The sequence below is a fragment of the Hemitrygon akajei genome, chromosome 2 (genome assembly GCF_048418815.1).
Source record: "Hemitrygon akajei chromosome 2, sHemAka1.3, whole genome shotgun sequence".
Classification (NCBI taxonomy): domain Eukaryota; kingdom Metazoa; phylum Chordata; class Chondrichthyes; order Myliobatiformes; family Dasyatidae; genus Hemitrygon; species Hemitrygon akajei.
The window spans coordinates 100,350,993-100,378,904 of NC_133125.1; the positions used below are offsets into that span (position 1 = coordinate 100,350,993).

At 39.6% G+C, this 27,912-nt stretch overlaps 1 protein-coding gene across 7 annotated transcripts in view; it reads left to right on the top strand.

The window, feature by feature from the left end:
• Positions 1-27,912, top strand: part of mbd5 (methyl-CpG binding domain protein 5) — a 233,351-nt gene that overhangs the window by 29,705 nt on the left and 175,734 nt on the right. For 4 of the 7 annotated variants that reach the window (XM_073026059.1, XM_073026115.1, XM_073026122.1 and 1 more), the window contains exon 2: positions 1,072-1,304. The exons of the other annotated variants lie outside the window; for them this stretch is intronic. The gene's annotated coding sequence lies outside the window, so the exon portion shown is untranslated. The remainder of the gene's footprint in view (positions 1-1,071; positions 1,305-27,912) is intronic. 7 annotated transcript variants of the gene reach the window in all.

Below are 27,912 nucleotides of genomic sequence, written 5' to 3' on the forward strand. Positions count from 1 at the left end.
ACTGGTAGAACTGCCGTCCTAGAAGTAGACAGAGTATGATACCTTCTGAGATGTGAGCTTTGAAATGTAATTTGATATTTCAATTTAGTGTTAATTTACAACAATCACTCTACCTTCTGGTTATTGTGTTGGCCTCAAATGATCTAGATAAGGTTTGTCCACATTCACAAACCCTCTTTATTCTCTTTAGAGGACAGTCTCTAGGAGATGGTTTGCAGGACTCAGTATTTGGTATTTTGTTTTTTGTCATGAAATCATCCAATCATAAGTATTTGTCAGGGGGGTAGTGGAAATCTGAGCATCTTGCCTTGAAAGATGATGGTCAGCCACCATCTGGTGAAGAAGGTACTTCCACTGTGCTGTTGCATGAGGAAATTCAGGGATTTTAAATGTGGTGAAGGACTGCTGCAGTTAGTAGTGGTGTGTGGTTTACAGGCAAATGTATCTGTTGCCCTTTGCCCGTGGAGGTAGAGGTTGCAGATTTGAGAGGTGTGGTCAGAGTATCTACAATGAAAGATAAAGATTAGCTTTATTTATCACATGTACATTGAAACTTCAAAACATAGTGTCATTTGCATGGAGGATGTGTAAGCCTGCATACACCATGTGTAAGCTTCTGACACCAGCATAGCATGTCCTCTTCGAAAGGTGGGAAAAAACCAGAGCACGTCATGGTGTGTCACCATGTCACCTGATGGCATTCAGTTGCTATTTGCTAGTAGTATAATTTAGAGTATGGCAGCGTTTTGAGAGTTGTTGGAACTCATCAAAGTAAATGAATATTCCGTCGTGCATCTGACTTGCATCTTGTAAATGGTGAAAAAGAATTAGGAGTGTCAGTAAGCAAACTCCTTATTGCAGATACCCAACCAATGAACAGCTATATTTATCTGGCTTGTTCAGTTGTATTTTTGGTTAGTAGTAACCCCCAGGATGTTAATGGTTGAGCACTTGGTGTTGAATGACAAGGGTAGGTTATATTGTCTTGTTATTGGAGATTTTCATTGTCTGGCACTTTTATGCTGCAAATATTACTTGCCACTTATCAGTCCATGCCTGAATGTTTTCTAGGTCTTTCTGCATGCAGGTATGGAGTGCTTCATTTACTGAGGAGTTGCAAATCAAATTGAAAACTGGGCAGTCACCAACCATCCCCACTCTGACCTTTATGATGGAAGAAAGGTTATTGATGAAACAGCTGAAGGTGGTTGGGCCTAGAACACTGCCCTGAGGAACTCCCCCATTGATGTCCTGGGCCAGGATGATTGACCTTCAACAGCCTCAGCCATCTTCCTTTGTACAAGGTATGACTCCATCGATTGGAGCATTTTCCTTTTGATGCCCATTAACTTGAGTGCTTGAGTGTTACCATGGCTATTAGGTGCCGCACTAATTGCCTTGAAATCTCAGGCAGTTTCATCTCTTTGGACTGGGGTTGTGACGATGTGTGAGGCCACCTGATCCTGGTAAAAATCCAAATGGGGCTTCCACATGCAGATTATAGTGAACCAATCTGACTTTTGTCACTGCTTTGTTTGACATTTGTTTTTCAGCAGCAGTGCTGTAGAAAAATTACAATGAATAGCAAATTACATAGTGTTCAACAAAAGAATTGTGTTCATGGACCATTCATAAATCTGGTCACTAAGGTCACTTCTTCACGAAGGAAGAAGCCGTTCCTGAATCATTGAGTATGAGTTTTCAGACTCCAGTACCTCTTCCTAATGAGAAAGGAGCATGTCCTGGATGATGACCGTCCTTAGTGATGGATACCTCATTTGATAGTAGCATCAAAGGCATTTCCATCACTGAATTGATAACTGAGAGTAAATTGGGTGGTAATTACCCTATCTTGATATGCCCTACTTTTGTGACCAGGCCAGCAAAAGTGGAATGGTGTAATATGCATTTGGAAAAAAAGAACAATTGCAGTCATGGGTAATTGCAGCCTTCAAGTGATGAGGGTATAGCTGATAAAGTTTGGAAACAGACCTGGAAAAATACAGCAAGAAAAGACGATATTGATGTTGTATTCTCTTTGTTAACTTGCAGTTGCAAGAAATTGGGGAAAGATGGTGAAATGTTTGCAGAAAATATCTGCCCTTTATCATTGCTTAGTGTTATCTGCATTACTCTTTACAGAAGCAGAAGTAAATGACTAAACTAGTTTTGTGATCTTTATTCTCAGGGGAAATGCTCTCATACTATTTACCAATCTGGTCCAATTGTCTTGAACTCTTTTTTTCTACATTTAGTTTCTTAATTCTCATGAAAAAAAAGTGAGCATCTTAACTGGACATTTATGCAATATTTACCATGCTCCTGGTCCAAATTCCCTTCAGAACTGGCATCCATACAAATCAGGAAAGAGTGGGTAACACAATGATGTATCTATTTGTAGGTGCTTTGCATCATAATCCTGAGTTCATTCTTTCATTCATGCTATTATGTGAATTTGTGCTTCCACCTTGTAACTGTTTGTCTTCTGAGTGCTTAAAGATGTGCAGACTGGTAGACTGTTTGCCACACAAACTGTGTGAATGGTAGAATACAAGGGCAGTATAAAAATGGGATCAGTGTAAATGAGTGATTGGTTGGCATGGAACAGGCCAGCCAAAGGTCCTCTTTCCATGCACTATGACTCAATGATAGTGAAGACCAATAAAAGCACTGGTTCATTTTATCCCTATTGTAGTTAAGGATGATATTGCTATTCATTTAGCCACCATGCTTGAGATCATTTGACTATAGAAATAAAAGGTCAGGCTGGATACTTATATGGACTATGTATGATTCAATGGCTAGTTCAGCAGAAGCTTTAGATTTAGTATCCCTTTATTTATGAGTTTAGTCATATCCTAATATCACCACAAGGATGGTCCACTCTACTGATGATCCATTCTTGAGAAACTCTTTGCAGACACTTCTAGTGGAAATTCCTGAAAAAATTAAGCATATTAAGCATTATTTTGCTCTTCTGTCTCGCTTACTGTCTCTTTGCATTGGAAGCAGAGGCTGCCTTAGTCTGCATGGTTCAGACTCTAGCTTTACAGATTGGTAATGAGCTTGAAGTTGTATGTGGTCCAATACTCAACCAAAGAATCAAGCAGTTTCTTTATTGTGAATTCCAGTTGCTCATATTCCTAAGCCAAGTAGGAAATGTTCATTGGCTTGTGATATCTGTTGGACAGCAGGATACCACCATTTAATTAAGATATGCAGCAGTACCTTTACCATTATTATCCTCAGCTTCACAAAGTGTGTCCTTGGCCCCCAACGTTACTCCCTGTACATTCATGACTGTGTTACAATGTTCTGCAGATTTTTGTAAGCTTGCAGATGGCACTGTCCATAGTGGACTGAATCTCAATCAAAGATGAGTCAAGTGCAGGAAGGGCATAGTTTTATTAACAAGGTATTGTAACAGCAATCTTTCCCTCAGTTTCAGCAAAACAAAAGAGATAGTCATTGACTTCAAAGCAGGGCAGTGCAGATGATTCCGTTTACAGCAGCAATGCTAAAGTGGAGATGGTTTAGAGCCTGAAGCTCCTAGGTGTAAACATCACCAATATCTCGTCCAGCCGCATTATTGCCAAGAAGACACACTGGCACCTCTGTTTCCTCAGGATACTAAGGAAATTCAGTAAGTCTTCATTGACCCTTGTCAATCCTCATACTTTTAATTTTATTTAGTGATGCAACATGGAATAGGTTCTTCCGACCTTTCGAGCCATGCTGCCCCGGCAACCTCCCAAAAAGATGTTTTAACTCTGACGAATCATGGGACAATTTACAATGACCAATTAATTACCCGGTATGTCTTTGGACTATGGAAAGAAAGCAGTGCAGTTGAGAAAAACCCACACATTCCACGAGGAGAGCATTCAGACTCCTTGCAGTAAATGCCAGAATTCAACTCCAAACTCCAGAATACCGAAGCTAACCACTAGTGTTGTGCTAACCACTATGCTACCGTGTTGCACCATAGAAAGCATCTTATCCAGATGCACCATGGTTTTGTCGCAACTGCTCTGACCAACACTACAAAAAAAAATGTTGAGAGTTGTGAACACAGCTCAGAACATCAAAAACCTGCCTCCTGCGATGGACTCTGTCTTGGAAATGCAGCAAGAAGAAAAGTGAGGAGGCAGTCCTGATTCTGACAAAATCAAAGATACTTCCTACCCCAATAATTCTGTTCATCCTCAACCCTCGCATTGAGCTGAAGTTACAAAAGTCTGAAAATATTGAACACCACACTCGGGCAGCTTTTGTCCCACAGTTAAGACTATTGAACAATCTACTTGTATGATAAAATGAACTCTTGACCTTGCAATCCACCTTGTCATGGCTTGCACTTTATTGTCTGTCTGCACAGATTTTTTCTGTAACTAACACTATTTTGCATTGTTACTGCTTTCCCTTGTACAGGCTCAATGTACCGATCTGGTGAAATGATATGTATGAATGGTATGCAAAGCAAGGTTTTTTCACTGTACATCTGTACATGTGACAGTAATAAAGTTCAAAGTAAACTTATCATCAAAGTATGTGTATATCACCATGTACAATCCTGAGATTTCTTTTCTTGTGGCCATTCTCAGTAAATCCAGGAACCATAATAAAATGAATGAAAAACCACAAGGCGGACAAACAGCCAATGTGCAAAAGACAGTCTGTACAAATAGAAAAAAGGAAATATAATTCATAAATAAGGAAGCATTAATTATTGGGAACGTGAGATAGTGAGTCCATAGTATGTGGGAAGAGTTCAATGATGGGGCAAGTGAAGTTCAATGAAGTTAGCCCCACTGGATCAAAAGCCTGATGGTTGAAGGGTAATAACTATTCCCAAATCTGGCAGTGTGAGCCCTGAGGCTCCTCTACCACCTTCCTGATGTGGCAGCAGCTAAAAGAGAGCATGACCTGAGTGATGAGCATCCCCTTTGATGGATGCTGCTTTCCTGCAACAGTGCTCCATATAGATGTGCTCAGTGGAGGGGAGGACTTTACTCTGATGCACTAGGCTGTATCCACTACTATTTGTGGGATTTTCCATTCAAGGGCATTGGTGTTTCCATACCAGGCTGTGATGCAACCAGTCAATAGACTCTCCGTAACACATTTATAGAAGTTTGTCAAGATATTAGATTCCTTTCTAGCATCTTCCACCTTCCTTTCCGGTTCTGAAGAAGAGTCTCAGCCCGAAACATTGACTGTTCATTTAAATATATGCTGCTTGACCTGAGTTCCTTCAGCATTTTGTATGTGTTGCTTTGGATTTCCAGCTTCTCATGTATGTCAAAGTATTACATGTCATGCTGAATCTTCGCAAACTTCCAAGGAGGTAAAGGTGCTGCCATGCTTTCTTTGCAATTGCACTTATGTGCTGCACCCAGGACAGGTCCTCTGAAATGATAACATCGAGGAATTTAAAGTTACTGATCCTCCAATGTGGACTGGCTGATGAACTTTAGATTTCCTCCTCCAGAAGTCAATGATCAGCTTCTTGGGTCTTGCTGACATAGAGTGAGAGGTTGTTGTGGCATCACTCAGCCAGATTTTTAATCTCCCTGCTAAATGCTGATTCCTCACCAACGTTGATTCGGCCAATAGCAGTGGTATCATCAGCAAACTTAAGTATGGCACTGGAGTTGTGCTTAGCCTCACAGTCTTATAAAGTGGGTAGAGCAGGAGGCTAAGCACACAGCCTTGTTGCACACCTATGCTGATGGAGATTGTAGAGAAGATGTTGCCAATCCAGACTGATCAGGGTCTGTAAGTGAAGAAATTGAGGATGCAATTGCACAAGGAGGTATTGAGCTATAATCTTGAAGCTTCTTGATTGGTTTTGAGGGATGATGGTATTGAATACCAAGCTGTATTCAATAAAGAGCATCGTGACGTATGTATCTTTTTGTTGTCCAGATGTTTCAGAGTTGAGTGAAGGGGCAATGAAATGGCATCTGCAAATTGGAGCAGTTCCAGGTCACTTCTCAGCCAAGATTTGGTATGTTTCATCACGAAGCACTTCATCACAGTGGATGCAAGTGCTTCTGGACAATATTCACTGAGGCAGCTTACTATATTTTTCTTAGGCACCAATACGATTAAGGCCTGCTTGAAGCAGGTAGGTACCTCAGACTGCCAAAGCAAGAGGTTAAAGATATTGGTGAACACTCCAGCTAGTTGATCAGCACAGGTCTTTAGTACTCAGACAGGTACCCCATCTCGGGGGAAGGTGGGGGAGCTTTCCACCCTTCTGAAGAATGCTCTCATGTCGAACTCCGGCTGAAATCGCATGGTCATTGGGGGCTGTAGGAGCTTGCGAAGGTTCTTCCATGTTTTGACAATCAGAGCGAGTGTAGAAGGCATGAACTCAATTGGAAGTGAAGCCTTTTCACCTATGCGCTTGATTTCACTTTGTAAGAGGTAATGGCATTCAGGCCCTGACACAGCTGTCAAGAATTCTTCAATTAAGTTCAATTGGGAATGTTGGCTTAACCACATTATTTGCATATCTGACACCAGACTCCTAGAAATGACACGCTATACCTGGCACTTACACATGCGAAGAGTTTACCAGATGGACAAAGGAAAGGATTTGAGGATGTACTCAAACCACTTGAAGAAATGGAATATCCCCACAAATCCCTGGGAACTTCTGGTCCATGGTCCCTTAAAGCAGAGGAGTATGCGGAAGGAAATTGGAAACCTCAAGTCCATGAATGAGGAGTACATTGAAGCCCTGTGTAAGTCACCTTGGAATCTACCCACCCATCCTTGCTATCAAGCACAGAAGAAACTAGTCATAAATGCAAGAGATTCTGCAGATTAAGGAAATCTTAAGCAGCACATATGTTGGTGGAACTCATCAAAAGTTATGGAGGAAAAATTAGGAGAATGGGGTTGAGAATGAAAATATATCAGCCATGATTGAACGGCAGAGCAAACTCAATGGATCAAATAGCCTAATTCTGCTCCTATGTTTTATGGAATAAACAGTTAACATTTCAGGCTAAAGCCCTTCAGGACTGTAAAAGGGGACAAAAGCCAAAAGAAAATGGTGAGGGATGTTCCAAAGGTACTGCCTTAGGAAATCAAGCCAGTCACCTTTCCCAATTGCAAAAGCACACAAAATGACATAGGTGCTTAATATTTGATGTAAAAAGGTTACATCATCTGTGAAGCTGTTCTGTTCAAAGTCAGTGGTCGAGTAAATGAGGAAGTAAGCAGAATGATATTGTTTCAAGTCAAGCAATTTATTTTGAAACCGAGTTAGTTGAATTGAAGTGTTGCATGGGCTTACAGAACTGTACATAACTAGTAGTGATTGTCAAATGACATTCCAGATCTGTTAATGTTTGTTGTTGACCTTCATTCAGCTCTAGTTAGAAATTTAAATATAAAAATTTATTAGCTATATTCAAATCTATTAATTGGAAGGGTTTGCTTCAGTGCAAAGTGTGTAACTTATTTGTGCTTTTACCTTATTTGCCCAAATCTATTTCAAAGATGCTTTACCTTTGTTAATTTTGGGGTTTAAGTAAATTCTGCACCACCAGTATCTGTGTTGAAAAGTATCAAACTATTATAGTGGGAAAATTGTTTCTGTAGCTGTATACAAAGCGTTTTTGAGCAAAAGGTTTGGTAACAGCGTGCCTTTGGTATTTCAAGTATGTCTGCATAAGATTTGTAATTTGACCAGCATTTCTCATTTCACCAGTTTAATTGTGCACTTTTCATTGTCATAAGCAATAAAATGTGTATGTGACAATTCCGGAAGCTATTTTTTTAAAGAAAATAATTTATTTCGGTCAGTACAAACATAACAAAAAGTATCATTTACAACGATGATTTCATAGGACAAGATTACAACAGAAAAACAGGTACTCTTTAAAACAGACCGAAAGGGTGGAGGCTGAAGCTACAGCTTAGTACGCCTACCCCTCTTACTTATATATTTGGCCTCAATCATCACATCAAAAACAAAAAATTTCATAATCTTTTAACACAAAAACCAAATTCCAAATATCATTTATTTACATTACTCCCAATCATTTTAAATCATGTATTTTATATTTGTTCATTATTTTAAAATAATTTTTAAACTTAAGTGTGGTGCATATTTTTAAATTCTCACTACAACTTCTTCATAGATTCACCCCTCTGACTGAAATACAATGATTTTTTACATTTGTTCTTTTCCTTTGTTTTTGAAATAAACATGTTCCTCTCAAATCATGTTGACTTTCTCTCATTTTAAACAATATTTGGATACTTTGTGGTAGCTGTCCATTTTTTACTTTATACATAATTTGTATTATTTTAAAATATATGAAATCTCTCAATTTTAAAGTGTTTAGTTGAATAAATAGTGGATTGGCTGGCTCATAATAACTTGTCTTATTTACAATCATGTAACTTTCTTTTGGAGTAGAAAAATTGAATTTGTATTTGTTTTGTATGTATTTCCCCATACCTCTACACAGTAAGTCATGTATGGGACTATAAGTGAACAGTATAATGTAAACAAAGATTCCTGATTTAAGAAATCTTGTGCTTTGTACAGTATTGCAATAGATTTTGTCATTTTTGCTTAGACATAATCTATTTGTAGTTTCCAGCTTAATTTACTGTCTATTACCACTCCCAAAAATTGTTTCAGATACCTTATCAATTTCAACAGCATTTATTCTAAGTTTACTGTATGAGTTTGGTATACGGTTTCCAAATATTATGAATGTAGTTTTATTTAGATTCAGTGATAATTTGTTAATATCAAACCATTTCTTTATAATTTTTAGTTCTTTCTCCACTGTATCCAAAAGTTGTTTCAGATGTTCCCCACTACAAAATATAGTTGTATTATCAGCAAATAATATACATTTTAATGTCTGAGACCATACATATATCATTTATATACAAATGGAACAAGCACTGAACCTTAACCTCAAAAGTTTTGAATTTGAGTTGTTTATATGTACATACCTGTCTTCCAAATAACTACTTAACCAGTCATGTGCTACCCCTCTAATACCATATCTTTCTAATTTTGTTTCTAATTTCTAGTTGCAAATTTCTGTGGTACTTTTCAAATAACAGTTCAGATATGAGCGAAATACAAGAAGGCTTCATGATTTTAAATAGTGGTGACGTATTTGTGACTAAAACACTGAAACATTCACAGTATATAACAGGGACATTTATGTAATGATATACTTGTATCGGACTACAGAATAGCATTTGTATAATACTATACAATGCCTTGTAAAATTATTCAGCCTCCACTTTTTGTTCACATAAATGAGTATTACAACCAGAGATGTTGATCAATTTAACTGAGAATTTTTATTTGTGAATCACATCCTCTCCTTCCCCACCCCCAACCAATTGAGCTCTTTAAAAAAAAACAGGGAAAATGGTAAAGCATGCACTAAAAATTCCAAAATGGAAGCATCAGCAATTCAAACGTATTCATCCCCCCCTTTGCTCAGTACTTAAACCACCTCTTTCAGCTATTACAGCCAGTCATTTTGGATAAGTCTCTATTAGCTTTGCACAACTTGATGGAGCAAGATTTGACCGTTCCTTCTTACAAAATTGCTCAAGTTGTGCCAGGTTCGTGAGTGGCAGTGGACAGCATTCTTGAGGTCGTGCTGGAGAAGTTTCATCAGGTTAAGATCAGGATTCTGGACCATTGAAGGACATCAGTTTTCTTTATTTGAAGTTACTCCATCGTTACTCTGGCAGTGTGCTTTGGCTCATTATCCTGCTGAAAGACTTAACTTCTACCCCAGCTTTCTGGAAGAGGCTTGCAGATTTTTATCTAGGATCTCTCTGTTTAGCAGCATTCCTCTTCCCATCAATCTGGACCAAATCTCCAGACAACTGCTGGAAAGCATCCCCATAGCATGATGCTATTTCCACATTACTTTACAGTAGGGGTGGTGTTACCTGGCTGATGTGCAGTGTTAGATTTTTGCTTTACCTACTGGTTAATGTTGAGACCAAAAGAGTTTCACTTTTGTCACATCCGACCACAAGGCCTTCTTCAGCATCTTCACAGTATCTTCTAAGTGATGCTTTGCAAAGTCTTTTCGGGCAACGACATGCTTATGCTTTTGTTAGCGGTACTTGAAGTCACCAAATTCTGCTGCCTTCCCCATTCGCTCCTTCTCACATCTGTGCTTCCTAATTTACATTGAATCCTAGTGAGTATCGTCTTGATTCTGAATTCTCTCCCCTTCAAATCTATTCATTGTCTCACCACATTCTATTCCTGTATTCTGGAGCATAATTTTCCAAGATGCATGTTCCACTTCATCCCTAAATTTAATTGTTCCACTATCAGAAATTGTGGTTTCAACTGGTAATCTTTTTTCATTGGGTTTAATGTCACCAGCATATGGTGTGCAATTTTTTTTTAACTTTATGGCAGCAGTGCAAAGAAGTACATGATAAATATAGAGGAAAAACCTGAATCATTATAATAGTTAAGTTAAATTAAGTAGTGCAAAAAGAAATGATGTAGAGTTCATGTGTTCAATGTCCATTTAGAAAACAGACGGCAGAGGGAAGAAGCTGTTCCTGAATTGCTAAGTGTATGCCTTCAAGCTTCTGTAATGGTAACAATGAGAGGAGGGTAGGTCCTGTGTGGTGGGGATCATTAATGATGGACAACACCTTCCTGAGGCAATGCTCCTTGAAGATGTCTTGGATATCATCTTTCACATATTCTTCCCTGCCCTGTTACTAATTTTTGTTTGCCAACATTGACATGGAGCCCTTACGGTTTGTAGTTGTTAAAGGTGCTATATAAATGGATATTGTCTTTTTTCCCCTCATTGCAAGTCATTCTTTGAGCAAGGTTGTGTGACTTTAAATTGCCATTAAGATTAATCTTAAGGTAATCATAAGGAATTCAAGATTGTTTAATAGCATTTCCAATACACAACTGCAAAAGAAAACAAAATAATTGTTACTCCAGTTCTGATGCAGCAGAAAAAAACACTAAAATAAAGAACACAATAATAAAAACACAGTAAATATAAATATGTAAGATAGAATCAATGCATGTATGCTATGTCCCTAAAGTGACGCAGCCAAAGGAGTGTCTGTACTTAAGGTGACTGACAGGAAATGATAAAGTAGTTGTGGTTTGGGTGTGGAGAGGTCAACTAGTGGGTGGAGGTGCTAATCAGCTTCACTGCTTAGGGAAAGTAACTTATTTGGTCTGGTGGCCCTGATGTGGATGCTGTGCAGCCTCCTTCCTCCCTGATGGGAATGGGACAAACAGTCCGTGAGAAGGTTGAGTGGGATCCTTTATGATGATACTGGAGACTACAAGTCCTTTCCTCCTAGTCTCACCAATCATAAGCCATTGCTCCTCTTACAAAAACAATAACAATCCTTGGAGCAAATTTGGAGAATTACATGATAAACAATATGTATTTTCTAGAATGAGATTTATTTTGCCTGACATTTGATGTGAAATTTGTTTTCTGACAGCATAATAGTACAATGATAAAAATCTATAAGTTACCAAACTATATATATATGTTTTTTAAAAAAGGAATAACTTAGTAGAGTTCATGGACCATTCAGTAATATGAAGACAGTGAAGAAGCTGTTCCTGGATTGAGTATGGGTCTTCAGACTCCTGTCTCTCTTGCCTGATGGCAGTAATGTGATGAGGCACATCCCAATGCTGAGCATCCTTCATGATAGATGCCATTTTCCTGAGGCCCTGCCTCTTGAAGGTGCCCTTGATGATGGGGGAGAGTTATGCTCATGATGGAGCTGGCTGAGCGCAGCCTCTCGCAAACCTGTGCATGTGAAGCTCCATACCAGGCAGTGACAAAGCCAGTCAGAATGTTCTCCACCATTAGTCTACAGAAACTTGTAAGTCTTTGGTGATTAAATCTCCTCAAACTCCAAATAATGTAGAGCCACTAGTATTCACTAGCTGTTCAGGGGTAGCTTTATTACCTTTCAACCATCAAGCTCCTAAACCATTTTTCACTCAGCTCAGCACTGAATTGATAACCAAACGCAACCTACGGACTCCTTTTCAAAGACTCTATCAATCATATTCTCTGTGCTATTTATTTACTTAATTTTATTTGCGCAGTTGCACAATAGTTGTCAGTTTTGTGTGTAGTTTTTATTGATTCTGTTCTATTTGTTCTACTGTGAATACCTGCAAGAATATGAATCTTGCAGTAGTATACGATGACATATATGTGCTTCGATAATAAATTCACTTAAAAATTTGAATTTTGATTGCATTGATGTGTTGGGCCCATTATAGATCCTCTGAGGCACCCAGGAACTTGAAGTTGTTCACCCTTTCCACTGCTGGCCCATCAGTGAGGGCTAGTGTGTGTTTTCCTGATTTGCCTTCCTGAAGTTCACAATTAGCTCCCCGGTTTGCTGATGTATGCGAGGTTATTACTGTGACAGCACTCAATTAGCCGATCTATCCCACTCCTATGAGCCTTCTCATTGCCAACTGTTCCATGAACAGTGGATTGAATAATGAAAAGGAATTAGACACCATGTTTAAGCTAAATCTGATGTTTTCCCCCCAAAGTTATTTCATCAGAATATGAACTATTTGTTTGTTGCTGACCTTTCAAGGTTGGAAGCAAATTTAGTTGCTGAGTGAAGTGCATCAGGGAAATGTTTTGCTCAAAAGTAGTACTGGCTTTAGTGGCATTTTCACACTTAAGACCAAGAAAACATGTTGAATTCTGTAATGCCAAAATTTCTCACAACTTTAATACCAATGTAAGTCAGGTTTCCAATCATTAATACTGGTCTATTAGTCATGACCAGTTTCAAATTTTATTTGGACTTCCTCTGAGCAATGTGGTTGTTTGGTTATCGAAAGATGGTATCTGGATCTAGTTTTCCAGTTTTGAAATTTTCTACTTGCATTGTGATGAAATATTGATTTTTGACAACACACACAAAATGCTGGTGGAACACAGCAGGCCAGGCAGCATCTATAAGGAGAAGCACTGTTGATGTTTCGGGCCGGGACCCTTCGTCAGGACTAACTGAAGGGAAAGATACTAAGAGATTTGAAAGTAGCGGGAGGGGAAGGAGAGTGCGAAATGATAGAAGAAGACCGGAGGGGGTGGGATGAAGCTAAGAGCTGGAAAGGTGATTGGCGAAAGTGATACAGAGCTGGAGAAGGGAAAGGACCATGGGAAGGGAGGCCTCGGGAGAAAGAAAGGGGGAGGGGGGAGCACCAGAGGGAGATGGAGAACAGACAGAGTGATGGGCAGAGAGAGAGAGAAAAAAAACAAACAACTAAATATGTCAGGGATGGGGTAAGAAGGGGAGGAGGGGCATTAACGGAAGTTAGAGAAGTCAATGTTCATGCCATCAGGTTGGAGGCTATCCAGCCGGTATATAAGGTGTTGTTCCTCCAACTTGAGTGTGGCTTCATCTTGATAGTAGAGGAGGCCATGGATAGACATATCAGAATGGGAATGGGACGTGGAATTAAAAAGTGTGGCCACTGGGAGATCCTGCTTTCTCTGGTGGACCGAGCATAGGTGTTCAGCGAAACTGTCTCTCAGTCTGCGTCGGGTCTCACCAATATATAAAAGACCGCACCGGACGCAGTATATCACACCAGCCAACTCATAGGTGAAGTGTCGCCTCACCTGGAAGGACTGTCTGGGGCCCTGAATGGTGGTGAGGGTGGAAGTGTAAGGGCAGGTGTAGCACTTGTTCCGTTTACAAGGATAAGTGCCAGGAGGGAGATCGGTGGGAAGGGATGGGGGGGACGAGTGGACAAGGGAGTCGCGTAGGGAGCGATCCCTGCGAAAAGTAGAAAGTGGGGGGGGGGAGAGAAAGATGTGCTTGGTAGTGGGATCCCGTTGGAGGTGGCAGACGTTACGGAGAATTATATGTTGGACCTGGAGGCTGGTGGGGTGGTAGGTAAGGACAAGGGGAGCCCTATCCCGAGTGGGGTGGCGGGCGGATGGGGTGAGGGCAGATGTGCGGGAAATGGGAGAGATGCGTTTGAGAGCAGAGTTGATGGTGGAAGAATGGAAGCCCCTTTGTTTAAAAAAGGAAGACATCTCTTTCGTCCTGGAATGAAAAGCCTCATCCTGAGAGCAGGTGCAGCGGAGACAGAGGAATTGTGAGAAGGGGATAGCATTTTTGCAAGAGACAGGGTAGGAAGAGGAACAGTCCAGGTAGCTGTGAGAGTCTGTAGGCTTATCATAGATATCAGTAGATAAGCCATCTCCAGAGATGGAGGCAGAAAGATCAAGAAAGGGGAGGGAGGTGTCGAAAATGGACCAGGTAAATTTGAGGGCAGGGTGAAAGTTGGAGGCAAAGTTAATGAAGTCAACGAGCTCAGCATGCGTGCAGGAAGCAGCACCAATGCAGTCATCAATGTAGCGAAGGAATCTCCCTTTTAAAGTAGTCCACAATCAATTTACTTATCTTGGGATTACAGTCACAAGGAAGTTTAAAGATCTCTTTCGTGAAAATTTTGCCAATCTTTCATATACTATTAAACAGAGTCTGTTACAATGGTCACCTTTATCTATGTCTTTGGTAGGTCGTATTAATGTTGTTAAAATGTATGTTCTCCCTAAACTTTTATATTTATTTCAATCAATCCCAATTTTTATTCCTAAATCTTTTTTTGATTCCTTAGACTCTATTATTTTGTCATATCTGTGGAAGAATAAGCGCTCTAGAATTAATAAAGTTTATCTCCAAAAATCTAAAAAAAAGAGGGTGGCATGGCTTTACCTAACTTCCGTTTATATTATTGGGCAGCCAATATACGTTGTGCTACCTTTTGGTCTTTTTTCCATGGCCAACCCGAGTGCCCTAATTGGGTGGCAATGGAGTGGAGCTCCACTAAAGAATTATCTATCTCTGCACTTCTCGGCTCTGTACTCCCTAGTAGTTTGTCCAGATTAATAGTTAATCCTCTTGTTAAACACACTTTGCGTATATGGGCTCAGTTTAGGAAATTTTATGGTTTCCATGGTTTCTCTTTTTCTAGCCCTATCTTACATAACCACCTTTTTTTACCTACTACATATGACTCAGCATTCCATGATTGGTATAGGAAGGGCATTAGACATTTTGAAGATCTTTTTATTGATAATCGCTTCGCTTCTTTTCAACAGCTCTCTGCTAAATTCAATCTGCCCAATGCTCATTTTTTTAGATATCTCCAAATTAGACACTTTATTACTCCTTTAATCCCTAACTTCCCTGAAATGCCTGAAAAAAATGTTATGGACTTATTTGTTTCTATTAATCCACTAGGTAAAGGTTTAATATCATTTATTCATGATAAATTAGCAGCCTTACGACGTGCCCCTGTGGATAAAATTAAAATGGCATGGGAGCATGATTTAAATACCTCCTTATCTGATGAGACTTGGGACTCGATTCTCAAATCGGTTAATTCAACCTCACTTTGTGCTCGCCATTGCCTTTTAAAGTTTAAGATTGTTCATAGAGCCCATATGTCTAAATCTAAATTATCTTGATTTTACCCTAACATCAGTCCACTTTGTGATAAATGCAAAAGGGGCGAGGCCTCTCTCATTCATATGTACTGGTTTTGTCCTAGCTTGGAGAAATTTTGGAAAGATGTCTTCATAACGTTATCGTATATTCTGAATCACCACCTAGAACCTAACCCTTTAATTGCTTTGTTCGGTTTCTGGGGTGAGACAGATTTACGTCTGAGTTCGACTAAGTGTCGAATATTATCTTTTGCCTCTCTCCTGGCTAGACGTTTAATCCTCCTTAGATGGAGAGATGTTGCCGCGCCCACGCATGCTCAATGGCTTAACGATATTATGGCCTGCTTAGACCTTGAAAAAATTCATTATTCAGTTCTTAATTCGGACTTAAAGTTCCACAAGGTCTGGGGGCCTTTTATTGAGTACTTTCATAACCTTCCTCTTATCTAGGGGTTTTTTTTTCGGTCCCTTGCTTTCAGCTCCTTTTTCTTTTTTTTTTGGTAGTAGGCATTAATATCTTCTGTTGCTAAGTGCATTTACAGTTTTGGGGGTTTGATTGTCCTGATTTATATTCTCTATATTGTGTTGTGGTTGGTCTGGAGTTTTTTTTTGTTGCGGGGCTTGGGGAGGATACTAATTTTACATGTCTTCAATTTGGGTGCTTTCTCAATTATCTTTCTTTGTATCATATTATTATTGTTGTTTATTTTTGCACTGTATCAATGTTCTTCATTTTGATCTGGAGTTTTTTTTATCTGTAGTTATGTAGAAAATGTATTAAAAAACTAATTTTAAAAAAATGTAGCAAAGGAAAAGAGGGGGACGGATACCCGTATAGGCTTGGAACATGGACTGTTCCACAAAGCCAACAAAAAGGCAGACATAACTGGGACCCATGTGGGTGCCCATGGCTACACCCTTGGTTTGGAGGAAGTGGGAGGAGCCAAAGGAGAAATTATTGAGAGTAAGAACTAATTCCGCTAGACGGAGGAGAGTGGTGGTAGAGGGGAATTGGTTAGGTCTGGAATCCAAAAAGAAGCAAAGAGCTTTGAGACTGTCCTGGTGGGGGATGGAGGTATATAGGGGCTGAACGTCCATGGTGAAAATAAGGTGGTGGGGGCCAGGGAACTTAAAATCATTGAAAAATTTCAAAGCGTGAGAAGTGTCAGGAACATAGGTGGGAAAAGATTAAACAAGGGGGGGATAAAACAGTGTCCAGGTATGCAGAAATGAGTTCGGTGGGGCAGGAGCAAGCCGAGACAATAGGTCTACCTGGACAGGCAAGTTTGTGGATCTTGGGTAGGAGGTAGAAACGGGAAGTGCGGGGTATGAGAACTGAGGTGACAGTGGATGGGAGATCCCCAGAGCTGATGAGGTTGGTGATGGTATAGGTATAGGAGACAATGGCGTGGTGCTCCTTAGTGGAGTCATGATCAAGGGGTAAATAAGAGGAGGTATCAGAGAGTTGTTGCTGTGCCTCGGCCAGGTGGAGATCAGTACGCCAGACAACCCCTTGTCAGCGGGTTTTATAGTGAGGTTGGGGTTGGTGCGGAGGGAGCAGGGAGCAGAGCGTTTGGAAGGAAGTGAGGTTGGAATTGGAACAGGGTGTGGTGAAGTCGAGACGGTTGATGTCCCATCGGCAATTGATTTTTGACAACACTTTATACTCTGTTTGGATAGCCTTCAACTTGGTGGCATGAATATTGATTTCTCCTGGTTTTAAAAAAAAATCCCTACACCCCCACCCCCCAGCTCTGGCCTCTTACTACTTCTCACCTTCCTATCACCTCCCTCGGGTTTCCTTCCCTCTCTCTGTTCATTCTCCTCTCCTATCGGATTCCCTGCTCTCCAGCCCTTGGCCTTTCCCACTCACCTGGCTTCACCTCCCACCTTCTAGCTTTCCTCCTTCCCCTAACCCCCATCTTTTCATTCTGGTGTCTGCACCTTTTTTCCCAGTCCTGAAGAAGAGTCTCAGCCTGAAAAGTCGATTGTTTATTCATTTCCGTAGATGCTGCCTGATATGCTGAGTTACTCCAGATTTTGTGTGTATTTCTTTGGTTTTCCATTATCTGCATTGTGCTACTGTTTTTTGTACTATTGTACAATATAGCAGAAAAATGACTTTTCAGTTCATTGTGGGCTGTGTCTGTGGTTTATATCAATTTTGGGGTGTCCAAATACATACAGTTTGTGCAGATATCCTTTATGTATTTCAATACACAACTGGAGTTGCAAGTAAGTATAGTTTTATGGTGGCCTCTCCTGTACACCGAGTGTTTGGCCATCTCCATTTGTTGCTATAACTATTTGTTATTAATGGAAAGGATTTGGGCTAGTCTGACTTCATCAGTCAGCGCATTGAGTATAGAAGTTGCGATATAAAGTTGCAGTTGTAGAAAATGTTGGTGAGGCTGGATTTGGAATACTGTTCAGTTTTGGTTACCCTGTTATAGGAAAGATGCTATTAAACTGGGAAAAATGCAAAGGAGATTTACAAGGATGTTGCCAGAACTTGAGGGACTGAGTTATAGAGAGAGAGATTAGGTAGGCTTGGGTCTTCACTCATTTGAGATCAGAAGATTGAGGGGTGATTTTAAAAAGGTGCATAATATCATGAAGGGCATACAGTTGCAAGACAAAGTTTGTGAACCCTTTGCAAATACCTGTTTTCCCTCATTAGTTACGCATAAAATGTGGTCTGATCTTCATCTGTCACAATAATACACAAACACAATCTGCCTAATCAAACACTAGAAAATCTCCAGATGCTGGAAATCCAAAATGCTGAAGAAACTCAGCAGGCCAGGCAGTATCAATGGAAAAGAGTCGATGTTTCAGGTCGAGACCCTGCATCAAGATTGGAGATGAAGAGCCAGAGTAAGAAAGTAGGGAGAAGGAAGGAAGGAACACAAGGTGATGGGTGAAACCAGGAGGGGGGGGGGGAGGGGTGGAATAAAGAGATGGGAACTTAAATGGTGAAAGAGATACAGGGCTGGAGAAGGGTGAATGTGATAGGAAAGAACCGAAGGCCATGGAAGAAAGAAAAGGGGGATGTTTACCAGAGGAGCTGATGGGCAGGTAAGGAGATAAGGTGAGATGGGGAAATGGGAATGGTGAAGGAATTGCTAGGAAGCATTGCAGGAAGTTCAGGAAATTGATGTTCATGCCATCAGGTTAGAGGCTACCCAGACAGAATGTAGTGTTGCTCTTCCAACCTGAGTGTGGCTTAATCGATACAGTAGTGGAATTAAGATGGGTATCCACTGGGAGATTTTGCTTTTTCTGCCAAAGTTCCTCCAGCATTTTGTAGGTGTTGCCTGCACAATCAAATAACACAAACAATTGTACTCTTCATGTCTTTATTGAATGCATTGTTTAATCATTCACAGTCCAGGCTGGATGAAGAATGTGAACCCTTGTATTTAGTAACTAGTAGAACCACTTTTAGCAGCAATAACCACCAAACGTTTCCTGTAGCTGTTGATCAGATTTGCACAATGGTGAAGAGGAGTTTTAGATCATACCTCCAAACACAACTGTTTTAGTTCATCAGTATTTCTGGTATACCTTGCATGAACATCCCTCTTCAAGTCATGCCACAGGATCTCAATTGGGTTAGGATCTGGACTCTGATTGGCCATTCCAAAATATGAATTTTCTTCTTAAACCATTCTGTTGATTCTCGTATTTCCGATCATTGCATTGTTGCATCATCCAACTTCTGTTCAGCTTCGGGTGACGGACTGCTACCCTGACATCATCCTGTAAAATGTCTTGATATAATTTGGGATTTATTGTTCTCTCGATGATAGCAAACTGTCTAGGCCTTGAGGCAGCAAAGCAGCCCCCAAATTATGATGCCCTTTCCACCATGCTTCAAAATTGGGATGAGATTTTGCTGTCGGTGTGCAATGCCTTTTTTTCTTCTAAACATAGCAATATACATTTCTGCTAGTAAGGTCAACTTTTGTCTCGTCTGTGCACAGATCATTGTCCCAGAAGCGTTGTGGAACATCCAGGTAGGTGGTCTTTGCAAACTTGAGACATGCAGCAATAGTGTTTTTTTTTTAAGAGCAGTGGTTTCATCCATAGTGTCCTTCCATGAACGCCATTTTTGTTCAGTGTTTTTCTTATAATGGACACATGAATAGAGATTTCTGCAGGTCTTCTGCTGTTACCCTTGGGGGTTTTTTCACCTTCTTCAGCATTGCACGTTATGTTCTTGGTGTGATCTTTGAAGGACGTCCACTCCTGAGGAGAGTAGCAACAGTGCTGAATTTCCTCCATTTGTAGTCAGTTTCTTTTATTGTGGACTGATGAACACTCAGGTCTTTAGAAATACTTTTGTAGCCTTTTTCCAGCTTCAAGTATCTCTACAGTTCTTTTAAGGTCCACTGAAAGTTGTTTTGATTGAGGCATGGTACACATAAACATATTTTTCTTGAGAAGAGCTAGCTCTCTCAGTAAGCTTACTTTATGTGTCTTTTTTATAGGGCAGGCACCTCTGCAACCCACACCTCCAATCTCATCTCATTGATTGGAACACCTGAGTCCAAGTAGCTTTTGTAGAAGGCTGGGAGTGAAAATGGTGTACTCAGTGTTGACAAGAAGTACAGTTGTTTGTGTTGTTCATTTAGACAGATTGTATTTGTCTATTATTGTGACTTTAGTTAAAGATCAGGCCACAATTTATGAGTAATTAATACAGAAAACCACGTGATTGTAAAGGGTTCACAATTTTTTTTCTTGCATATGTATATGGAGTGAATCCACGTTTTATTTTCACATAGTTGTGGAATACAGAACTATAGAAGTCCTTGGCTTAAACAAGGGGAGGGATGTAATAGGGCCTGAGGGGCAACTTTTACACCCAGTGAGTGGTCTGTATGTGGAGTGAACTGCCAGTGGAAATGGTGGAGAAAGAAACAGTGCCTATATTTTTAAAATTACCACCCCTTCTCTATGAGCTTTCTACATCTGGAGACTGCAGCTTTTCCCCATTCTTTATAAAACTGCTCAAGCTCTGTCAGTTTGCTTGGGGATCTTGAGCGAACAGCCCTTTTCAAGACCAGCCACAAATTCTCAATTGGATTGAGGTCTGGACTCTGACTTGGCCACTCCTGGACATTAACTTGTTTTTAAGCCATTCCTGTGTAGTTTTGGCTTTATGCTTGGGGTCATTGGTTTGTAGGAAAGCAAATCTTCTCCCAAGTCACAGTTCTCTTGCAGACTGCATCAGGTTTTCCTACAGGATTTCCCTGTATTTTGCTGCATTCATTTTGCCCTCTACCTTCACTAGCCTTGCAGGGCCTGCAGCAGTAAAGCATCCTCAGAGCATGATGCAGCTACCACCATGCTTCACGGTAGGGCTGGTGTGTTTTTGATGATGTGTGGTGTTTGGCTTATGCCAAACAGCGTTTAGTCTGATGGCCAAAAAGCTCAATTTTGGTTTCATTAGACATCATCAGAGCCTTCTTCCAGCTGACTTCAGAATTTCTTTCATGCCTTCTCAAACTCTAGCTGAGATTTCATGCATTTTTTTTCCCCAAGAGTGGCTTTTTCTTTGCCATTCTCCCATAAAGTTGCGACTGGTGAAGCACTTAGGCAACAGTTGTATGCACAGTCTCTCCCATCTCAGCCACTGAAGCTTGTAACTCCTCCAGAGTTGACATAAATGGCCCCCCTCGCTAGTTCCCTTCTTGCACAGTCACTCAATTTTTGAGGATGGCCTGCTCTGGTCAGATTTACAGCTTAGCCATATTCTTTCCTTTTTTTTTGATGATTGACTTAACTGTACTCCAAGGAATATTCAGTGACTTGGAAATTTTCTTGTATCCACTACTTGATTTGTGATTCTCAATAACCTTTTCACAGAGTTGCTGCTTGGAGTGTTCTTTTGTCGTGATGGTGCACTTTTTGCCAGGACACTGACTCACCAGCAGTTGGGCCTTCTAGATACATGTGTATTTTTACTACAATCAATTAAAATATCTTGACTGGACACGATGATCTTCAATTAATTAATTACGTGACTTCTAAAACCAGTTGGCTGCACCAGTGATGATATTGAAGGGGTGAATACTTATGCAATCAATTATTTTGTGTTTTGTATTTGTAATTAATTTAGATCACTTTATAGAGATCTGTTTTCACTTTGACACAAAGTCTTTTTCTGTTGGTGAGTGTCAAAAAATGCCAAATTAAATCCACTGTGATTCAATGTTGTAAAATAATAAAACATGAAAACTTCAGGGGGGAGAGTGCTGAATACTTTCTATAGACACTGTACATTGAACAAAATTAAAAGATACTTGTACAGGTACATGGGATATGGACCAAACCTGGCCAAGTGGTTCAAGCTTTGATGGGGGTTTTGATTAGCATTGACCCATCAGGCCACAGGGCCCGATTCCATGCTCTATGACTAACATTGTGTCTTTTGAGATTCAGACGTCTGAAAGCATTGTAAATGCAACCGAAGGATATTAGCAAAAAATGAGCAATGGAGAGTGCAAATATTCTATTTACTGCAAATAGAGTAAATTTCAGATATTTAGCTTGGTGCTTATCTCATTGATATTATGTTGTGGAATTGCAAACTCTAAAGGAATGCAACAAATTTTGAAAGATTTTGGACTAGTTAGAATGTGTGTCTATGTACAAAGGATTCCGGTTAATTGGGGCACATCGGACCAGGTTGTAGTTAAAAAAGTATATCAAAGAAAACACAAACCAAGGAACAAATTATGTACTGAAATGAAGTACAGAATAAATTAGAACATTACCAATACTACCGCTGTACTATACAACTAATGTTCAAAGTAGTTCTCCAGTGTTTGCTGCTGTGTTCTTTTGATTTGACTAGAAATGAACAAAATCAGCGCAAACATTTAGTGAAAATAATTTATTGCCTTTATGCAATGCTTTCAATGATTGCATCTTTGAAATTTTCGTTTTAGTTGTAACTTTCAGATTGTTGATATCTTCAAGTTTTGTTTTCCTAACTTGTTGAAGTAGTGCAATTGTTTCATTTTCACTCCTGGCCATTTCTGGCATCTTTAAGCCTGAATGCTTGAAACCACAATGAGCAAAACAGTTATGAATTGTCTTAATGCTTGTCTCTTGCCAGCTATCAATGACAGAAATTGCTGTTTTTTTGACGCAAACAGGCACAACTGACATTATCTAAAACCAGTTCACTCCAAGTACGTAGTAGTGTCCAATAGCCAAACAAGTGAATTGACTGATGTTCATTAAAACTGTTTGGCAACGGTCTTGTGCCCCAGTTAATACGATAAGACATGGGAGCAGAATTAGGCCATTCAACCTTTAGTCTTCTCTGCCATTTCATCATGGTTGATTTATTCTCCCCCTCAACCCCTTTCTCCTGCTTATCCCCATAACCTTTGATGCTCTGATTGATCAAGAACCTGTCAACATCTGCCTTAAACATATCCAGTGATGTGGCCTGCACAGCTATCTATGGCAATGAATTCTGCTGGTTCACCACTTTCTGGGTAAAGATATTTTTCTTCATCCCTGTTCTAAATGGATATTCCTCTATACTGAGGCTGTGCTTTCTGGTCCTAGACTTGACCACTGTAGAAAACATCGTATTCACATCCACTCTTTTAAGGCCTTTCAATATTTGATAGGTTTCAATGAGCTACACAGACACTTTAAACTCCAGTGAGTACAGGCCCAGAGCCATCAAATGCTCTTCATATGTCAACCCTTTCATTCTCAGAATTAGTCTTGTGAACCTCATCTGGATGCTCTTCAATGTCAGCACATCTTTTCTTAGATAAAAGGGGCCCAAAACTACTCAATACTCAAAATATAGTCTGACCAATGCCTTATAAAGCCTCAGCATTGCATCCTTGTTTTTGTATTCTAACCCTCTCAATGTGAATGCAAATATTAAGCAGCATAATGTCCCAGATAAATGAAGGGGATCCTTGGCAATTTTCTTGATTAATTTTTGTATTTTAGAATTGTCCCAAATAAGTGGCTGGCCTGATTAACCGATGGTCCAGTTAACTGAAATCCACTGTATTTTACCTATCATTATTTTACAGTATTAGCTAAGGAAATAGAAGTATAGATTTGCAATTGGCTGAGCTGCATTGCCATTAATATTTCAGTAAAATGCATCAATAAAACTCAAATGATCAAGTTCCACATTCTGAGCTCAATTTCTTTTGATGAAAAATTTTTCCTGCTGGTCTATTATCATGCACCCATTGTAAACTTGAGCTTATAGAGTATGCTGCTATATTTGTCCCAGCTTGCACTTTAACCTATTTACATGTTATCCCTATACTTATTGATCTAAAAGGTCCCAGAACACTAAACAGCCTTACTCATTCCGCTTACTAATAGTGTTCATTCCTGAATCTTGCAAAATCTTTGTCCATCTCGAGTTCTGTCTGGCAAATAAGGAATTTTCATAGCCCCTAGACCAGAGGTGGATCAAACCTTTTCCATCTCCTCATTAATATACTTAAAACTTACCCCTCGACTAGCCTGATGCATATATTAATATCTCCTTCCATGGTCTATCATTTGATCTTAATACCAATGATGAAATATTATCCTTTTAAGATTTGACTTAATGTTAATAGCAAGAATTTCAGTTTTTAAATTACGAAGCATGCCAACACACTTTTAGTAATCAAGGCATGCAATTAAATGCACATGCTTAATCATTAAAGATGCAATACACTATTCAAAGAATGATATAAGTTTGTTTTTTTTCTTTAAGTAGATAATTTAGTGAGTTTTGGGTAAATAGATTCATGAGGTGTTTCATTCATGTTTTGTTCTGCTAATGCAGTAATCAGCAGTTTGAATCTATATAAATTGACCTGTACAATTGTCCAGTAACAAGAAATTTAATGTTTCTTTTAAAATTGGCAAATCCTGTTGTTTTATCCCCTCACTCTAGCTGTAGGTTGTCTCTTACGACAAAAGTGTTCCAGTTATTCTCTGGTATCTCACCCAACTGGCTGATACTTGTCTAAGCCTGAAATTTAAGTTAAGAATGTTTGGCTATTTCCCTTGGCTCTAGTTGCTGATCCTGTCCTTGGCTAACAGTGGCAATCCTGGCTCCAAGTCAAATGTGGGAGCATTTTCCCTGCCTGTTTTGTGAAAGGGCATGTGAAATCATTTAAGTCCTAACTTGACCTTGGATATACCAAGTTTACTTACTCAATCCTCTTTGTGTAATAAACATAGAACAGAACAGTACAGCACTGTACAGGTCCTTTGGCCCATAATGTTGTTTCGACCTTATAACCTTCTCTTGAGATCAAACTCACCTTTCACTACTACATAGGCCTCCATTTTTCTATCAGTCATCCATTTAAGTTTCTTAAATATCCTTAATATATCTGCCTTCACCACCCCTAATAAGAACATTTGTGCAGCCATCACTGCACCTTTCTGTGTGTTTTTAAAATAAAAACCCTGCCTCTGACATTTTTCCCCCTCCCCCCCCCAACTTTCCTCCAATCACCCTAAAATTATGCCCCCTCCATATTAATCATTTCCTCCCTGGGAAAATGTGTGCAACTATTGATCCGTGGGGAGAAGTTTCAAAAGTTTGAGTACTGACAAAGTAAGGGGAAGAAATGCAAAGGAAATGATATTAAATACCCCTGCCAAGATGAAACGTAAACATCTTTTAATGTTGACTGAAAGCTAAGTTGGAGTTTTTAGTGCATGCTTCAAAAAAGAATGCAGGGTGAGGATTCAGAATTAGGTTTAATATCACTGACATAACGTGCTTATTTAAAAAAAATATTTACCTCCATTGGAAGTTTTCATGTTTTATTACTTTACAACATTGAATCACTGTGGATTTAATTTGGCTTTTTTGATGCTTATCAACAGAAAAAGACTTTTTAAAATGAAACAAATCTCTACAAAGCGATCGAAATGAATTGCGAATATAAAACACAAAATAATTAATTGCATAAGTATTCACCCCCTTCAGTCAGTATTTAGTACCTTTGTCAGCCATTACAGCCTTGAGTCTGTGTGGATAGGTCTCCATCAGTTTTGCACATCTGGACAGTGCAAATTTTCCCCATTCTTTACAGAACTGCTCAAGCTCTGTCAGATTGCATTGAGATTGTGTGTGAACAGCCCTTTTCAAGTCCGGCCACAAATTCTCAGTTGAGTTGAGCTCTGGACTCTGACTTGGCCATCCCGGGACATTAACTTTGTTTTTAAGCCATTTCTGTGTAGCTTTGGCTTTATGCTTGGAGTCGTTGTCTTTCTGGAGAACAAATCTTCACCCAAGCTTGCAGACTGCATCAGGTTTTCCTCCAGTATTCCGCTGTATTTTGCTGCATTCATTTTACCTTACACATTCACAAGTCTTCCATGACGTGCTGCAGTGAAGCAACTGCACAACATGATGCAGCCATCATCATGCTTCACTGTGGGGATGGTGTGTCATTGATGTGCAGTGTTTAGCTTATGCCAAACATGGCATTTAGTCTAATCGCCAGAAAGATCAAATTTGGTTAGACCATGGAACCTTCTTCCAGCTGACTTCAGAGTCTCCCACATGCCTTCTGGCAAACTAACTGAGATTTCATGAGCTTTTTTCAACAGCAACTTTCTCTTTGCCATGTCCCATAAAGCTGTGACTGGTGAAGCAACCAGGCAACAGTTGTACGTGCAGTCCCTCCCATTTCAGCCACTTCTCCAGAGTAGTCATAGGTCTCTTGGTGGCCTCCTTAACTAGTGCATGGTCACTCAGCTTTTGAGTACTGCCTGCTCTAAGCAGATTTACAGCTGTGCCATATTCTTTCTATTTCTTAACTGACTTTACTGTACTCCAAGGGATATTCAGCGATTTGGAAATTATTTTGTATCCATCTCCTGTCAAAATCGATCAAAACACCTTGACAGGTCTCCAAAAACAGATCTCCATTTAACTAATTATATGACTTTAAAACCAATTGGCTGCACCAGTGATGATTTGGTGTGTCATATTGAAGGGGGTGGATAGTTTGCAATCAATTATTTTGTGTTTTATATTTGTAATAAATTTAGATCACTTCGTAGAGATCTGTATTCACTTTGACACAAAAGAAATTTTTTCTGTTGATCAGTGTAAAAATAGCCAAATTAAATCCACTGTGATTCATTGTTGTAAAACATGAAAACTTCCAAGGAGGGGTACTTTTTATAGGTACTATATGTTGTGAAATTAGTTGCATTTCAGCCTCAGTACAGTGTAATACATAAAACATACTCTTAAATTATAATAACAATATGTATTAAAATTAGGTATTAAAATTAAAATTAAAATCAGATGGAGGAGGGGAAGAAGCTGCTCTTAAGTGTTTGAGTTTCAGGCCTCTGTGGCTTCTCTCTGATGGTAGTAATGAGAAATGGGTATATTCTCCTTATGTGGTGGGGACTGAATTTCAGCAAATGAGATGTTAGTTACTTGAATGCCCCTTGATGAACCACGAATTACAGATAGCACTTCAAATATTCAGCTTGCAGCCAGGAATGCATTGAAATAGTTGAATATGAAGGTGACAGATACATTCAAGAGATCTGATTGTTAGTGTTCTAGCTCAAAAGGTAAGTGTAGATCAAAGAGAACTCTACAGGTTGGAACATAATTATTAAGACAGGAACTTTGAGAAGGGATTATCATTGAGTCTGACACCAAAGAAGTCACTTAGCCCATCTTTTGTGTTATTGGGAGGGAAAAAGGCTTCATTCTTTATTTCCAAATATGTGGCTGTTCAAGAACACATCCAAGTATTTTTAAATGTGATGAATTAGGAACGGGGTACTGATTGTGTATGATCAGCCATGATCACAGTAAATGGCAGTGCTGGCTAGAAGGGCTGAGTGGCCTACTCCTGCACCTACTGTCTATTGTCTATTGAATGTTTCAGCATCCACCACCATTTTAGGCAGGCTCCAGACTGCTACCATCCTCCAGGCTGTAAAATGTTTTCATTCTCCAACTCTGTATCTTTAATACTACTGTTAACAGTTGCTTTTGATCTTATGTCGATGATTTTTTTAATTCTTTGCTAAGAGTAAAAGATGCTTCCTATTTATCTACACCCTCCATAAATTTAAACGACTTAATTAAATCATCCCTCAAAATCAGCTTTAATTTAACTCTGTGCGTGTGTGTGTGTGTCTATATATATATATATATATAGTTCATGGGTTCGGTTCCATTCAGAAATCAGATGGCAGAAAGGAAGGTGTTCCTGAATCATTGAGTGTGTACCTTCACACTCTGTACCTCCTTCCTTATGGTAGCAATAAGAACAAGGCATCACCTGAATGATGGGGTCCTTAATGATGGCTGCTGCCTTTTAGAGGCATTGCTCCTTGAAGGTGTCCT